At 39.6% G+C, this 12007-nt stretch overlaps 1 long non-coding RNA gene across 1 annotated transcript; it reads right to left on the bottom strand.

The window, feature by feature from the left end:
- Positions 1-5627: 5627 nt before the first annotated feature.
- On the bottom strand, positions 5628-8953 carry LOC306986112. The gene is made up of 3 exons (XR_013794908.1): positions 8445-8953; positions 7350-7746; positions 5628-7183 (listed from the first exon to the last, which is right to left on the bottom strand). It is a non-coding gene; the product is annotated as an uncharacterized lncRNA (long non-coding RNA).
- Between the last annotated feature and the right edge of the window lie 3054 nt (positions 8954-12007).

Below are 12007 nucleotides of genomic sequence, written 5' to 3'. Positions count from 1 at the left end.
TTCTCGGTCTGGAGAAGAAGCTGGTCTAGATGACTTTGGGTGTGGGACTGGTTCCTCCGGGCCTCCTCTGCTTGAAGCTTTAGCGCTGCTGCTTCCTGCTCCAGGTTGATGTGGCTCCTTTCGCTGAGCCGTGCCTGGGCGACGAGTTTGTGTGCGAGGCTTCCGACGATCTTGGCCCAGTCCTTGTAGCTGTAGCTCTGTGTCGGATCGTGGGTCATCAGTTCGACCAGGTCGGTGTCCAGCTGTTCTCGGCTCAGGGGCTCTGTGTCAGCGGCGTCTCTTGGCAGGAAGTCGGTCGTCATGGCTCTCAACCACAACTCGAGTTCGTCCCACTGGGCAGCTATACTGGACGGCCGTGACCTTGGCACACTGTAGGCGAGAGAGAACACAGAACACACACACAAAGAGACCAATGCAAGTTCGTTTTAAGGTTAATGAGCTATGATCATACGGCTATGCCGTTTATGAGAATTTTGGGGCTAACTGATGCCAACAGTTAGACAGTTCGCGGAGCCAATTAACTTGGGTCGTCTGAGGACCTGCACTAGAGGTTGTGACGAGCAGTAGCCTGGCGGGTCACGTGGTGGCCCCGGCTGCTGGTGGTCAATCTACTGCTTAGCTTCCTTGATGGCTCTCTCAGGTTACTGTTTCTAGGTGAAATGAAAGAAACAAATCACAACAGAACAAAGGATAGAACAGATCAAAGTGAAATAAAATCAAACAATAGTAACACGGTATGTGTTAGAGAGAATAAGGAGGCCTAAGCCTATTACCACTGCCAGAGTTTACGATAGGGCCTACAGGTGAGTGGGGGCTATCGGGGTAGAAAACCTGGGAAGATAGTGAGGCTTGGAGAACAGGAGATGGGCCAAACACTTACACGACCGGGGAATATCTAATATTCTGTGGCTTATACTAAGTGTATGGGTTTTACCTTATTTAGTCTGCCTGGGGTGAAATGAGGTCCCTCAGGTGGGAGCCGGCGGCGCGGTCAACCTTCTCGACGGTCCCAAACACTCGACCGCAGTGGACCCGGGCCCTCTGTTACTCTGTGTACCACGGTGCGACCTTCTCAAACAACTTGCGACCTTAAACACAACCTGGCAACGCCAAGGTGTCAACCGCCAGACAGCACGACAAAATTGGGTTTTCCCCGGAACCCTGCCCCTGCAGCAGGCCCTGGTTCAGGTAATTGTCCCGAAATTGCCTTGTGTGTCAGCTGGCGTGGTTGACTTTACCCTTGGAGTGCTAAATTGCTGATGTAGCAGTTGCGTGCCGCCCCAATGGTAAGAGACAGAAGAGTCCGAGACTCACGCACGGCCGGTGTCGGTCGTGACGACCAGGTGACCCCGCTCGCTGGAAACCAACCAGAGATGACTGTCAAATCACCACAGCGCCCTAGGGAGAACTACATATGGATACACAAAGAGGGGTAAACAGGTGAAAGTTAAAGTCAATTAAGGCTTTCTTGTTTAAACCAAGTTTAGTAATTATGTATGTAGAAGTAAAGGCAAAGGCTTTGAAATAATGATAAAACAAAAAGGGAATTATGATAATGTTGGTGATTATCAGAATAACCTAACCTAAAAGAGAGATAAGAAAATTAGGAATAAAAGTAATAATAATTTTTTATTTTTTTTTGGGAGAAAAAAAAAATTAATAATAAAAAAAAAATTAATAAAATAAAATAATGAAAAGACAGGATGACCCCAGAAGAAGAGACAGGCCGCAGTAGTGGGTCTGTCCCACAAAGGGGCGTATCTCCTCTCAGCGGTCAACCTGTTTGAACAGACAAACTCATTCAAATTAAATTCAAACTGGTTTAAATTCAAATTTAAATAAGCCTGTGCAGAAATGTAAAAATCAGGGTGATATTTTATAATAATCCAGATAACATTGAAGTATCAGTAATTATTATGAAATAATCAGAAGGGAAATGCGAAATAAGTACACACTTCAAAAGAGTGAAGGGAGGAAAAGAGAGTGGCACCCACTTAGTATCCACAAGGCCACGCGGTGGCGCTGTTTCCTTCTAGTGGATGACAGTGGCTGACAGCCAAACACAATTTAAATCCAAAATTTAAATCTGGTTTAACTCGAATTTAGATAAGCGTGTAAGGGAATTGAGAACTCAGAATGATATTGTACAATAATTAAGATGCATTTAAAGTATCAGTAATTATTATAAAATAATCAGACGAGAAAACAGAAATAAAGCAATTCACACAGAATTGGAAACAGAAAAGCGAGTTGAATGAACCGCTCTAGCGGGAGGCGGCCACTGGGTGGCGGACTTCCCTCTAACTGGGCTCTCAATGGCTGGGCTGGGATTTAATATAAGTTTTAATTCAACTCTTGTTTGAACCAAACTCAAAGTAAATGTACCAGTCACAAGCAAGAAAATTGTCTAACACAAAATAATATTCGCACGAGCAAAGCTGTAACTGCCAATAATTATTTAGAATTTTAGACAAGCTAATTCACCATTCATTATGACACTTGAATTTGGAATTTAGCAGTACGAGAGCATTATCTGAAACGGCCACGAGATGGCGTAGTTGCGCACATGCAGGCTGACGTCAGTGGGAAGCGGTGCTCACGCAGGGTGACGTCGTTGGGGCGCGTATTTTGAGACTTGAACACCTAAAGGACCTCTGGTGTTTAGTCCGCGGAATTACAACCAATTTTAAATGTGACTCTCGAGAGCTCAGAGCGTTCAGCTCGGTCACGCGCTGATTTTCTGCAATAAAAATCACAAAGGAACAAGATCTACAGATCTTTCGGGTGCTATACTGCACAAGAGCGTGACGCAGGGTTTCTTCGCTGCAAAACACACAATTGTGGGCTACTCCCATAGACATTTATCCAAATAGCACGGATTTAAATGTATTAGGTTTTCGATTGATTAGCTACGTCAATGTTAACCAGGAGTTTATCGTTTTGCTGAATGTCACTGGGTTAACCACGAATTCAATAACGACAATTGCATGCAAGGCCTAATATGTTTGGAAGGAATCTCGCTTAGAAACATATTTATTAATACCGGTAATACGCACGTGAGAATTATTCGTTCACAGCGATTTCAACAAATATTAGAAATGTATCGACTGCAGAGATATTTATTTATCTCTCAACAGGACATTTGTAATATTAAATAGGCTACTGCAGTGTACATAGCGTTTAACAGTGCTAAAATTGTCTAGGCATATTTTAACGACTAGTTAAAGTGTAACATTACTGACTTAGGCTTTTTGCCTGGTCAGTTAGGAGTGAGTTCGCGTTTGCGACTTATCTCACAATTTCATAACACATGTGCACAAAAATTATTAATAACCATATAAACTGACTGGAACTGAAAATTGCTTATAAAACGAAGTTTGAGATTGCCATAAAATTCTCCACCAAAAACTGTAGACCTTATGCTTCGGACTCCTGGGTCCGTATGAATTAGCTCAAATGATCTATAGGGAATTTTAATAACTAATCATGAATATGATTAATATTTTGCATATTACAGTTACATTAAATTATCGAAATTGAAAATGTATAGATTATATGAATATATGAATAATCGATCACAACGTCTTATAATTCCTCATTCATATATCAATAATCTTATTTAACTTCGATTATGAGATAACCCTTAAGGGAAATTCATGTAATGATTTAAGAGGTGTTTGTCCCGCAAAACCATCAAAGATCAATCCATCAATCTCTCAGTAAAGCTATCTCCTTATAAACTTCAAGAAACCTTAACTTCCGGCCGGGAACATTAATTTTCCGGTGTTTATAAAATTAACGCTACTTAACCCTTCAAAGTCTAAGGGGTTTTAAGTCCGCCTGGCACTATGTTGACATTTTGGCTTCTGGAATGGTCAATATTCATAGCAGAGTGAAGAGAGACATATTTCTGGATTCTATAGATTCTCAGCTACAATGTGGATGCATTGACAACACACTTCTTGAGACACTTGTATGTGTTCTAATGTGATATATCATCAAGAAATACAAAAACAGAAGTTAAATATTTTTGTTTTTATTATATAAAAATATTAAACATAAATTAATAAAGGATTTTACAACAAATATTTATTCCTCAAAGGCTTTAGAACACCTGCAAAAAAAATTGGGTGAAAAAATATATTGGCTGCAGGAGGAGCAGCAGAAGCGGTGCTGGGTGGAAAAGGGCGAGCGGTCGGGGTCCTGGGTTCAGCAGATGTACTCGGCTGCTCTGTGGTTTCCGGACTTAGACTAAAACACACAGATTTTGTCATTAGTTTAGATTCCCACATATCAAAAGTTGTACAGCCTTTCTTATAATGAAATAAAGATTAGCTAGCCTTCATCATGTGTGCATTTTTTACATCCAAGTCATAGGACTTCTAACTACAAAATTATTACTGGAGCCTTCATCATAGTATTATATGCACAGAGTAAATACAATGTCTAAACCAACCAAACCCCCTCCCATGTAGACAAATAGTACAGGCCTTAGATAAGGCTTACCGCACCATTATTTCTGAAAAACTACAACAAAATTTCCCTAAAAAACATTACAATAAAATAGACAAGCAAAGTAAACGAAATAGCTTATAAATGAAGATGGACTAACGTTACATGCGGCCAAAACGCACACATTATTTGATGGCACACACTATTTGATTACTGCTCCGTTATTTCTGAAAAGCTAAAATAAAATAATTCTACTAAAAAAACGATACAATATATATTAGACAATATATTATCAGCAATATAGCATTCATAATACTTACTCCTCAAATGGATCGATTCCGTCCAAGATTTGATCCTCTTCCTCCGAATCAAACCGATCTGGATCAGATCCATTCTCACTCTCATCGCTGTCGGCAAAAAGCATTTCAGCAACTTGCTCGGCAGAGAATCTTCGTTGTGCCATGTTTTCTTTGAAAATAATCTTGCCAAGTACAAATAAGCGTATCTGATATATCTCCAAATGTGCGCGTCCAAAGACCGTGTATAAAAAAGTTGCGTCAGCAAACAATCCGGCTATCACAGGTGGAATTGATTTCAAACCCCTCCCCTTTTTTACGTTCCTAGCCCATCTGACAACGTCATTTTTTGTTTTTGGTCTGTGATTGGTTCACACACAGATCTGGGATTGGTTCACACACACCAATAGCATTTTATATCATTAGATAGAATAAAGTACAATTTCCTTGTTTTGCGGTAAAATGCTATAGATTTGCACTAAAATACGGAAGGCTTATCATTCGCGAAAGTCAACACTGTCTATGCAGACGAATGTCAGCTTTTTCATAAAAAAAAAGTAAGTTAATACCTTAATCCATTCCGAAGTTATTAATAGATATGTCAGGGGTGCGCACTTTGACGCTCTAGAGCGTCAGTCGACTTTGAAGGGTTTAATGTAGTAAATATTGAGCGCGGTAGCTCGGGTCATGAACCTCATTGACTCGTATTTATTAACTTTCAACAGTCAGAAACAGTCATAATATATGGTTTTAATAAATGCAAAACTACAGAATATAGGCTATTACACAAGATACACGTTTTATATGTCTATGTACATTTACTTACAGTTAACAAACAAGACAAAACGGGTAACAGATGATGAGAGAGAAAGTGAGAGAGAGAGAGAGAGAGAGAGATTGCTCTGATTTAGGCTGGTGCTATTTAGAGCAATAACGCACACCTCGCACGCGCGGGGAGCGCTTTACAGAGGTTTTTTTGGTCGTGCGTTTGGGAGAGAGAATAAGAGAGAGCGAATGAGATAGAGGGCAGGGTCGCGCGCTCGATTTGAATGCGGAACAGAGAGAGAGAGAGAGAGGGAGTAAGAGAGATAGGGGCGCGCCGTGCACGCGCTGAGATTGTAGAGAGAGGGAGAAAGGGAAGAAAGAGAGAATGGTCATAGAATAACGAAATCACAGACCTTTGAGAGAGCCAACAATCGAAACAAACCTTAAAACATTAAACTCGTTGGAGTGAATAATACTTGCAAAGTTCGTTTGTGTGCACGAGCTGTGTCCAGCCTGCGCGTGTTCTCGGAGCAGAGTGCGCGCGCTCGTGTCTCCTCGGACAGGGCGCGAGTTTTGAAGAAGGCCTCTTGTGGAAGTGATATGTTACTGAAGGAATTCAGGCTTCGTTCGTTCGACTCGTAGGTGGAAACGAACGAAGGAGACTTTGAAAATGAAACAAAAGAAACTTTATAAAGAAAATAAAAAGAGACGGACTCCAGAGAGGAGTCGATCGCGGACTTTCACATGCTGACGACGGCAGGAAGAGCAGGGAACGAGAGAGAGGAAGAGCTTTGGCTCTCTTTTAAAGACTGTATGGGTCACGCCTTCGTTCGGCGTGATCAGCCAATAGCCTTCAGTGATCTGAGAGCGGGAGACTTTTCCTTTGTCCTGTCAAGACCCCAGTCTGTGTAGTTTATGACAGAGCTCCGGGACTAGTCATTTCTATGACTGGAAAGAATTCATATCGAAATAATCATACCATTACAGTCTATTATCGAGATTCAACTCCGTTAGATTTAGAGAATTACAGAGACATCAAACACTTCCGATTTAGATTATAGGGATACAGAGTTACATAAAATATACAGATTAGAAGCCTTTAGATTTTGATTAGTACACATTAAAACTTACATTAAATCCCAAAACCTGTCATTACATATAAATGGCAACACAGAATGCATTTGGTAATGTTTTAAATATGATTCGTTTGAAGAAAAGTCTCTTGTGTGTGTGTGTGTGTGTGCTCCTCTCTGGAGACGTTGGGTGTCATATTACGTGTGTGCGTAACTTGCTGTGAGGAATGTTGGAAAGAGACAGCCCTCTTGTCTGTTCAGACAACGAATGAAGTGTATTAGAGAATCACGATTCATTAATTTGAAAAGCAGCTGTCAATGTTGCTACAGTGTGTTCGTAGAACAGCCGATGGAAGGACAGCAGTTTCTCCTCTTCTCCGAGGGACAGACAGTGACAGCGCTCAGGCTCGGCTTGTGTGGCCGGATCGCGGTACTTTACCCGCCTGCGCTCTCGTTCCGGGTACAGCAGAACGGCGTCGTTGGAGAGTTCGTGAGACTGGGCTTTCGTTGACGCGAGCGATAGTGCTCGTGAATTGTGGTGCTCAGGGTGTATTGAGCTCCTCGCCACACCGTGCACAAAGGGAAACCTGGACACAGCTTTAGACAGATTAATTTGAAGGGATCTTCATATTCAGAAGTCAATTTTCATTCATCACAGTTTCAGAGGAAACACAGTCGTTTGATCTCACCACACTTGTGCATAAATCACTCTTATAAATCCTCACACGTGTGCATTTCACTCTTTCAGACACTGCAAACTCACTTCATCTCCACAGTGATTAATCGACCCGTTCCTCTTCTCGCTGTAGGGTGAATGACCCAAGGAATAGTGTTTTCAGAAGATTGACGTGAGCACATCAGCGATCCTCCCAGCTGTTCCAGTTACTACGTTTCGCTCTATCAACAGGATAACACACACTGCCCGCAACACAGGTTAGTCCCACACTGGTGATGGACAAGCTTTACATGTGTTTTCTCAAAGGGTAATCAAATGAAGGGTGCACTTAACTTTTCCTCGGTGTGTTATTCCAATCCTGCGATGGTTTCCTCTCTCACTTTGGCCAGTCACTTCTCCATTTTTTGCTGTATGATCTCCTCACTTACTTTGTGGTGCTGCTGTTCATGGTTGCTTCAGAAAACTCACTTAACTAGCATATAGGCTGCAAGGAAAAAATAAAAAGATTTAAAATTCTACACACAATCTACAGTAGTTTATTTAAAAATAGGCCAACATGTTGACTAAAGCCGTGATCTTAATTTGCCTGACTGAACTTGGGCGTTGGCAGTGGGAGTTCCCCTGCGTTACCTAGACAGCGAACATCCCATTAAGTGAGAAGTGATTAAGAAGGGACATTTTGGGTAAAAAAAAAAAAAAAAACTACTCTCCTAATTTCTACAGATTCTAGCATCTATGAATTGAAAGCGTTTTTACCCGTGGGCAGCATCGTTTCTAGAAGCAGTGATTCATTCTGCGCGTCCGAGGAGACTGTAGACGGCTGTTATTAGCGCGTGCAGCAGCGGGTGGCACACGTGAGTCATTACTGGCAACAGAACCATGAACTACTGAATCAAGCAGCGCTTAATATAGTGTTATTATGCCAAAATACTGATTTATTTAGTTTTAAATTAAATCATTGTAATCCTGAAAGTATTCCCCCTTTTTTCAAAATATAACTATAATCTGATTACTACGTTTTTTGACGTAACTGTAACGAATTATAGTTACTGGATTTTTGTATCCTGATTACGCAGTTACATGTATTCCCTGGTGACATGATATATGGTTACATCCCTAAATGTTACCATGTGATGCATGCATATAACATGTGATACACACCACACTTCATAATATCATTACCTCATTTGAGCCTTCCTCTGCTGCCACTGCCTGAATGCAGCTCTTTCCACAGCATGGAGTTTCCTTGAATTCTGCCTCCAATAACATGAACCTGTTTTGACAATACTGATTAAAGTCTGTAACATCACACTTGTAGAAAGGTAATGAGAAACCAAACCCATATTTACCAGTTGTGCCTTCTGACTCCAAGACCTCATTGCCGTGCACATCAGTAATAACATAAGCCTCACTGTTACCCATTGCCAGTTTAATTTTGTCCAGCATGCTGGGTACATTTGCTTCCCATTTCATTATTGTTGCACACTTAATATATAAATTGACAATGAATAAATTGACATGAGGAAGTGCATATATATCCAGATAAAATGAGAGGGAAAAATAAAAAGGAAATGAAAGGAAAGTAGAAAAAAAAAAAATAGCCTAAAGAAATATACCTTTGATATGATCTCAAAGTACTCGCTCTCGGTGGCGGGGTGAAGTTAAAAGCTTGTGGTGAACTGGACGGCGCTTGCATAAATGCACTGCGTTGAGGCGTTGCTAGAGCTGGCCTTTCACTTCCGTGGACCTCGTAATGCCCCCTGTCATCCAAGTCTACACTGCAGAAATCGCCATTGTCCAGTGAAAACACAGCTACGTTGGTCGAGTCAGTTAAATAAAGATTTGCCGTATCCACCTATAAAATGTAAACCAAACATGGTCAAATTAAGTAGGCCTCAACAAACGTCCCACGTGGCGAGGCGCATTTATTGTTAATAGCATATCATTAACAACCAATTAAACTAATTGGCTTATTAGACACACCTGGAAAATCCTAGCGATTTTATCTGCCCGCATGTCCTCCAGTTTCAAAGACACTCTTTTATTACCTTTAAACAAAAGATAATTCATCTTTGCTAGTAAGTAAGTAACCTTCTTTGGGAGATCCAATCTGGCAATGAATTGGCGATGGGCGATGGCACTTCTTCAAATGGAAGAGGGGGGCGGATGGATCTGTATGGACCTGAGGCTGCGTTTAGACTTGGCATTAACATGCGACCTGTATCTGGATGTTGTCCACATACACATTGAAAAGACGAGTGTAAACGCGCTTCTGATCGGAATGTTATCCGATCAGCGTGTCCAGATTTGGAGGTAGTCGAGGACGCATTGTGATCGGATCTCAGTGTAATGTAAACGTAATCCAGCCATCGTGTCTGCATTCACAGGTGGACGTCATATAAATCCCCCAGTCTCCCCACGTGATGTCAGAGAATAATGGCCAGACGCAGTTTAGACAATAAATACAATTAATTTGAACCTTAAAATAAACGTCAATATTTAAAACAGTTTATTTAGACTTACATGATACTGTGTGTGTCATTTTTCATTTTAATTGTGCAACATTATCTGAAGAGGCGATCGCCTGTACAATCACAGCTGTGATCATGAGATCTTAATGAAGAGCATGCGCTGCTTTGCCAGAGGAATAATAGGAATACACTTTTAATTGTTTTATGTTTTAAATGTTGAATGTTTTTATTGTTTCAGCATGTTTATTAAACTCCCATTTCTGTTAATATAGTCATTGCATGCCATAACCTTAAACCCCGATGATCGATGATGTGACTTAACCATGGTTATTTTTGTATGATCAACTCTGGAAATATTCCTTCATTTAAAAAACGTAATTTGATCTAAGACTGGAGATTGCACAGGAAAGTGAAGTGAGTGAGTGAAAGCAATTGGGACATTGATTAATTTGTATAATCTTAACTCTTATTGGTGTCGTGCTACAGACCTAATTTAAATATTATGCAGAAACAGAAATCCGATCGGTTATCCAGATACAGAGGCTACATATATGAACAAATGTAAACGCACGGTGTCCTGATTGGCTAATGATCCGATCTGCTTGATCGGATCATGGTGATCGAATGTTAATGCCAAGTGTAAACGCAGCCATACATGGATACTTCCGATAATGACAAGTGCCGACAAAAGGCCTAACGTGAAGTACGTTTTTAAATTAATTGGCTATTTATTTTGTGTATAAGCACTTTCAAGTTCAAATATAGTCTAAACCATAAAAATAAAAAATAAAAAAAGAACTCTTAATTTTTTTTAATGGTTTATAGCCTATTATCCGAACCCAGGCAGAAATCAGCTAAAGTAATCAGCTATAGTTCCAGAAATCGAATAATACAGTAAAATTATTGATAGGGGACATTGAAGACACTGGCACTGCTTTTTGAATAGCTTATAAGTTGCATTGAAGCAATATAAAGTGCTATGTTAACTTCACATTCGCAGAGTTTCCCCTAGAATATAAATAGAACTGCAGATTAGGCTTTTTATCTGTTAAAAGATCACATATTAATAAATTAAATGTGTAGCCAAAGTGATGCAGGTTTGTGTTTATTTATCTACTGGCACAAAATAAATTAACTCCTAAAAATCCAGAAGCAAAATCACCCTTACTAAAATAACCTACAGATTTATTTTTCTCCAGGATATTTGCAGGTATCCTGTAGAATGATGAAATCATGCATGGCATATTGACAACATGTGAAGGACGTTACATTATATATTTTGAACTTGTGCTGCAAAGACAAAGAACAAAGAACTGGAAACATGGGACTGTAAATAGTCAACCAAATGAGGAGTAACAAGCTAATTAACAATGAATGAGAAAGAAACACATATGAAAACTGGGTCAGCTGAAAATGAGCAAACAGAAGGTGAACACAATGAAAACAAAGACAAAACAGAATAGTCTTGCCAATGTGCACCTAATGCAGAAATAAAACAAATGTACAAAAAGGAGAGTTGTCTTCCTGCAGGGGTTATTTCCTGCAAATGAAAAATAAATAAACAAATAAACCAACAGGTTTGGATTCTACAGGATAATAAAGACAGTAAAAGTCTGATATTTTGCAATTTTACCATTTTTGTTTATTAGATTTAAGTACAACAATTGTTTTTATATAATAGATAAAACAAACTATATATATATATATATATATATATATATACTGTATATAGGCCTATATATATAGCCTATATATATATATATATATATATATATATATATATAATAAATAGTAGTAGTAAGGGTAAGAATATTATAGGCAGTTATAAAAAATAACGATTACTCACCATTCCAAAAATTATACATTTATGCAAACATCCAAGACATTTCAACATTCAAGAGGTATGAGTATACTGTATACACTTTTACCGTATAAATAATATGTCAATCCAGCTTTTTGCCCTTTTGATAACACTATTTACATCCATTCTCTCCATTATTGTTTGACATTCTCAGCACTGAATCACAAATGCAAAGCAAACGGTAAACAAGGACTACTGATTTTTATCCTTTCCACTGGCAAGGAAACCTATGGTTTTCAAGTCTTCGCAATGTCTTAACAAATTATTGCAGAAACTAGTTCATTTCTAGCTTTTTTTCTTGGCCCAAACCACAAACTGCCAAGAATGACATGCTTTGCCCTCAGATTAGGGAGGAGCTTGTTGATTGTGAGTTGATGTGGCCAGATGTGAAAAGATTTGAAAATTGAAACACA

The sequence above is a fragment of the Phoxinus phoxinus genome, assembly GCF_949152265.1.
Source record: "Phoxinus phoxinus genome assembly, chromosome: 18".
NCBI lineage: Eukaryota > Metazoa > Chordata > Actinopteri > Cypriniformes > Leuciscidae > Phoxinus > Phoxinus phoxinus.
This window is presented reverse-complemented; position numbering and strand designations above follow the sequence as displayed.